This window comes from Buceros rhinoceros, unplaced genomic scaffold (genome assembly GCF_000710305.1).
Source record: "Buceros rhinoceros silvestris isolate BGI_N320 unplaced genomic scaffold, ASM71030v1 scaffold14966, whole genome shotgun sequence".
In the NCBI taxonomy this organism is placed as follows: domain Eukaryota; kingdom Metazoa; phylum Chordata; class Aves; order Bucerotiformes; family Bucerotidae; genus Buceros; species Buceros rhinoceros.
Window position 1 is genome coordinate 25635 of NW_010415972.1, and position 6292 is coordinate 31926.

Genomic DNA, 6292 nt, shown 5'->3' on the forward strand with positions numbered 1-6292 from the left:
CCCGCCATGTACTCTTCATTTCGCTGTACCAGGTAACCGAGGACAAACATGTTGTTGTAAGGTGACTGGTGAGAAAACCCCTCAAAAATATACTTGTCCATAAAGGTTTCTTGTTGAGACATTCTTGGATTGCACTTTTGCAGATGGAAGAATATGTACATACGAAATGAATGTTGATGCAATTAAAATAATTGGTTATGATATCATTTGCGTGTGTTGTTAGAGAATATTTTGTTGTGACTTCTCTGTATTAAAAAGTAATAAATACCAGACAGCTAATGGTGTGGGTTCTTCTTTCCCCCTTCTTCTTTTTGACTAGTTTCTTACCCCTGCTCTTCATAAAGAGACTTACTCTAGGCACCTCAAATATTACAGGATGGAGGGAAAACAGGTTTTCAGTGTCAGTTAAAATGAAGCTTTGATGTCATTTTGAAGACTGCTGTACTAAGAGGTTGTATGGGCGGAGGCACGTCCCCATGCAAAACAGAAGTCCTGTTCCCTTTGTTGACATTGGAATGGTCCTCCTGCAGCACAGTGTGTCCTGCGGGAGCTGGTTGGGGAACGCCCATGTGCTGTGTTGGCTGTTGCCAGCGGGGATGAATAGAGAAGGGTGTGCTAAACCCTTCGTTTCTGGTCTAGCCTGTTAATAGAAATATGCCCTGCGGTGCCTGAGAAATATCAGGAGGGCTTCTGTAGAGGAGAACGCAGTACAGCAGCACTAGGCAAAAGGATTTCCCATGTTTCAACTGAACATTTTGTCTCTGAAACCCTGTTGCAAGGGAGGGAGCCTCAAAATCCTTGCTTCCTGCGTAAGGTTCTCAGCAGTCTGGCTAATCATCTAACTGTGCGTTTTAGTAAACTTTGCTCTGTGTGCTTACAGCGTGATTTTCCAGCGTGCTTATTTCCAGGATGTGAAGGATCAGGGCAATTCAGGCTTACAAAAGGTAAAGCAAATACTGCTGTGGCTGAAAAGAGACAAGGTGTGATATGGAGCCTGGAAACACGCGAGACCCGGCCGTAGCTGTTCAGATTTAATTTTGGAAGCAGTTACTGTGGCTGGCTTGATTAGTCTTGAACCTGAAAAACTGTGATGTGTTAGTTGTGAAAAGCACCTTGGATAACTGCGTCTTAAGATACGACAATCTGTTAACGAGAAGGAAACGTAAAAAAGCTACCATCAATTACAAGTGAACGCAGTGGTTCCGTATCGATACTTTGCTGAAGGGTTCTTAGGTCATGGTTGAAGCCTTGACTCTATGTGGGAAAACTAAATGAGAACTAATATTCTGGGGAGGCTGTTCCCCTAGGTTGGTTACCACAGTCTTTCCTGCTTTTCGTACAGAGCACTAAACTGCAGACCTTCAGGTTTGATTAGCTATGGTAATTACTGTGTTGCTGAAAGAACCTGAATAGCGTTGAGAATGTGGAGGGAAGAAAAAGTCACTAAAAAAAAAAAGCTTTTCAAGCTGTTACATGATACAGTGTGTAGTTAAAATAGGGGTGGCACAGGCAAATGGGGTTAGGAGCATGCCTGGGCTCATGTTGCTGGAGGCATCCGTGTTTATGTCGGAGGAGGGCAATGAACTATTCAGGCTGCATATGTGTGTGGGTGTGTGCATCTAAAAATACATGTCCAGGTTTCACGGAGCTATTACTTGTATTTGATTTCTATTCTGACAGTATTCTGTGAAACTACTTCTGTTCATTCTGATGCTAGTAAAATCTGGCCATATGAAAAAAAAAACCCTGCTTTCCTGTTCAAGCTGTGGCTGCTCTGCTTTGTCACTGACTTGGTACGTTAGTATTTTTTGGCCTTAAATACATGTATGAGTCACTGGGTTTCCTGCATACTTGGTTTTCATTCAGTGATGCCCAACCAACATCAATGGGATGTGCCGAGAAACTACAGCGGCTGGTACAGCTCCGTAACCCGCAGACTGCCTGATGCGATGCTCACGTGAGCAAAGCTTGTAGGGCTGAACCAGCCGTGGTGGCATCCAGGAGTAGCTCTCAAACCATTTCTTTCCAGAATAAATTTCCTCCTTTCTCCCATGGAGAAAAATGTTTCCTTTTTGTAATGTACCTGGCCTGGAGTGCTGTATATTCCAGAGTTTACATCTGGCTCCATTATATAATGTAACCCCGAAGCTACTCCCTTTTGTTAAACACGCACTGCACTTGTTGTCTTTTGAGAAAAACACGTGTGCAGATCACATCCATCTTGCTGCTGCTGTGTCCCATTTTCCTGGCTACATACTCATTTAACAAGCAGTTGAAAAAAATAAAAAGCTCCAGCAGGATCTTTTCAAAATAAAACTCTCCCTGGTTATCCAGATAGAGTTACAGAATAACAAATCAATGCTGCCTTTGTGCGATGCCTGCATGACTCTTAACTAGTACAAGAGTCATAGCTGTGGAATGGAGTCCTTAGAGATAGGAGGTAATCTGGCCACCAAATCAAGGAGACTTAAATAATAGTATAAATTGCCAATTGCCACATACGTCTGCCTTTTCCTCCCTTTTTTTTTTTTTCTTTTCAGTGCCTGCGTTTCTAAATGAGTTTGGCTCCAACCTAAGCAATACCTTGTGTTTGGAATGTGATTAATGGTAGGATCAGTTTAATTGCCTGGGACTTGTTCTAAGAAACATCACTGCTAGCCGATTACTTGTATAGTGTACGGAAACCTCTCAGTCCCCACGTGACAAACTGATCCTTTGCTATTCGTATGTTTAGGAAGCAGCATTCTGTTGGCACAAGACACAACTGCTAGTTGAGGATGCTCGGTGGCTCTGAGCTGAGCGCTTCCATTGCTGAGTCTTCTCTCAGACCTGGAGGCAGACACATCTGGGATCGGAGACAGGAGGAAGATCAAGGAACTGAACCAGAATCAAGGGTCAGTGTTTTAATAATGGCGAAATATTTTCTTTAAAGCTTTGTTTGAATGATTACTATGGTTACAAGCTCTGTAACCAGGATACTCTGATTACACAAATAGTAATAGAGTTTAGGCTGCTTTTAATCTCAATTTTCTGCCAAAGTATATTGAATTGCGTGGGAATCTTTCCTCGCCATCGGGCAGCCTTTCCATTTGGTGCAGTCAGCGCTAGATTGGCTGGCTGGGCCGACGGAGGGAAGGGGACAGGCTGCAGATCTTGCCGTCTGGCCGGGGAGGACATGGGGACCAAAAGGTCAGTAGCAAAATACCGCGTAAGCTGTAATTCACTGCTGAAGGCGGTGCGGCAGCCGGGTTGGTCAGAGTACAAGTCGAATGCAGAGTAAGGGGTGTTTCCTCTCAGAAGTTTTATGGCAGTTTTTCCTGATGTTTTTGTAAGCAGTCCTCATTTAAAAATTGGCAGCTCTTGTACCTTGTTGAGTTTAACTTCCCATGGCTCTGGCTGGAAAAGCCCCTCTTCTACTTCTTCAGCTCTTCCTTCCCACCCGTGCTGGGGCTGAAGGGAGGCTCGTAGCCAGGACTGCACGGACCTGGCTTCTTCCAGACCCACCGAGCTGGCTCTGCACCTCAGTGCTTGCGGGTAGAAGATGCAACGCTGAGGCGCTGAAGCCAGCCCTGGAGAGGGCCAGCACAGGCATGACTTAGCTGGATTGTTTGCCTCTGTGTTCTGCCTCCCTCATCTGTAAATACGCTTGTGACCTGCTTCTGAGGTCTGTTTCTCTCAAAAGTTTAGGTGGAAAAGGAAAGGGAAGAGGAATGACACTTATCTGCCCGTGCTGCTACTTGTCAATGGCGTAATACCTGTTGTCCAGGGGAATATTTCATGAGGGTCTTTGCTTCATCACTGCTGTGCTGGGAGAAGGTCATCAGGGGCATACTGTTACTGCTGCGATGTGACTGCTTCGATTGAGGCGTCACGCCCAGGGAGTGGAGCAGCAGGTGGAGGGGGATCACCCGGCCATCTTTCTGCTCTTTGGGAAGATCCTAATAGAAGTAAGGAGCTTCCCATCTGTGGCTGGAACAAATGAGAAAGGAGTAGCTTGCAGCAGAGCTGAGAAGCCAAGGCAGGGTTTTGCCGATGTGGCCATCCTTTGTGTTCTGAAGTCTGTGGAAATGGTGGCGTGCCTGTGTGCCAGAAGACGATTTGCACTAGTGCTTCAGATAATTGCTGGACACGAGCAATTCAGAGCACAGGTGTTGCTGAGACCAAGCACTGTATAGATTAGTACAGTCATGTGTTTGGCAGATCTCTCATTAGCAAGGAACTCCTAGTAAGCATTATAATATTATTGAGGAATTACCCTCTAAATCCCTTCCACAGGAAGAAAAGAATCAGAAATCTGACTCACACAGGAAGGTGAGGACATTTGGCTGAAGGCTGAAAGCCATGAAAGAGGTGATGGGAGTGTCAACATTTCACTTCCCCTCTGGAGAGGTTATAGCAGAGCACGGTTGGAAGGAGGAATATCATGACTCAGGGAAAGGTGGAATGAGCATTTTGTTGCAGATGGGAGAGCTTCCATCAAGGTGTTTGATGACCAGTTCACTTGCAATATGGAATTTGTCTTGGGAGGAGCTGCTGTCAAGTACAAGGGCTTCCTTCGGCCTCTCTTTCTTGTCATCACCGTCACTAGACCCAGTAGGAGTTAATACCCGTAGCCCTGGGCGCAGTTCAGTGCAAGAACACCTTGAGAGGGGTGTCTGTGGGTTGCACACAACTTTTGCTGAGGTTCATGTCTGCATGCTGACGCTGTCCTCTGCAGGGATAGAAGTGTTCTCACAGCCTCAATGAAGGTTTGTTATTTGAGTGTATGTTGGCATGTTCCATGTCTGACCTTCTCTGATGACAATGTGCTGGCAGGAGAGGAGGGCTGGAGAGCCCAGCCCCGTTCTGCTCCTGGGCTGAGAGCACGGCTGCCCTGGTGTCTCTTAGCTGCTCAGCTGCCACCTCTGTGCAAACACATACCTACACCTAAAGCAACTGGACTTTTCAGCTGAGATTATTGCTATGGAATCTTCTCTCCCATCCTGTGCTCAGCTGCTGTTTAGTGGAATGTAGGTTTGTGAGCCAAGCCAGAGAGAATGAGCCAAATTTTTAAGTGGGTGTGTTAATCTTCAGGAAAAAAAAAACCTGTGTAACTGTGAACTCTCATCTTCTTCTGATTGTTTTGACGGAGGTCAGGGCGTGATAAATGTGCTTGCTAGAAGTTGCCCTGGTTTAACTTCATCAGTTTGGAAACGGACAGGCACGAACAAGACTCACAGACATCTGTATTGCACTTTTGAAAACCTGTAGTGTGGTAGTGAGGACCCCAAAATAAGCTTGACTTTCCTCCATAGTACTGTACTTCGCTCCCTCTGACTGCCGTAGGTGAACACTGCACCAGCGCGGTGGAGGTGGTTACAGACAAGCCTTTGAGTGCTGGAGTCAGTAGTGCGAGGGCACAAACCATGTGAACTTCGTCACAGTGTGTTAACCTTGCCCCTGGCTTTAGGGACCAAGTAGTAGAGCCTCCCAAGTCTTAGCAGTTGAGTAGTTAATCATCAGCTCTGACTGTGACTCTTAGCTAAGTTATTTCAACAGATTTTTTTAAAATGAGAATACATATCCAACAGCCTTCAAAATAGTTGTCACACATTTATTGTTCAGACTTTGCTGGTTAGAGTACTCCTGGGAGATGTCCTGGAGGGAGATCCCTGCAGGTTTCTGTTCAATATATTTATCCAAGATCTGAATGCAGGATTTGTACACGCTATTAGCAAGTTCACCAAACTGAGAGGTGCTGTTGACTTTCTTGAGGGATGGGAGGGATCTACACAAATAGGCAATGATTAATGGGATGAAATTTAACAAGTCCAAATGCTGGATCTTGCACCTGGGATGGAGTAATGCCAGGCACAAATATAAACCGGGAGAGGAGCGGCTGGAGAACAGCCCTGCGGAGAGGGATCTGGGGGTGATGGTTGACAGCAGCTCAGTAGGAGTCAGCAGCATGTGCCCTGGCAGCCAAGAGGGCAAACATCATCCTGGAGTGCATCAAACTCAGCAGAAGCAGCCAGACAAAAGAGGTGATTATCTTGCTGTATTCAGCGTTGGTACGGCCTCGCCTTGAGTAGTGTAACTGTAGGGCCCCACAGTTTAAGAAGGATGTGAAGGTCCTTGAATGCATCTAGAGAAGGGCCACAAAGCTGGTGGAAGGGCTGGAAGGAATGTCCCATGAGGGGTGGCTGAGGATTTACTTGGGGCTTGTCTAGTTTGGAGGAAAGTAGACTGAGGGGCAACCTCATTGTTCTCTGCAGCTTCCTGAGGAGAGGATGTGGAGGGGGGGGGGCTGATC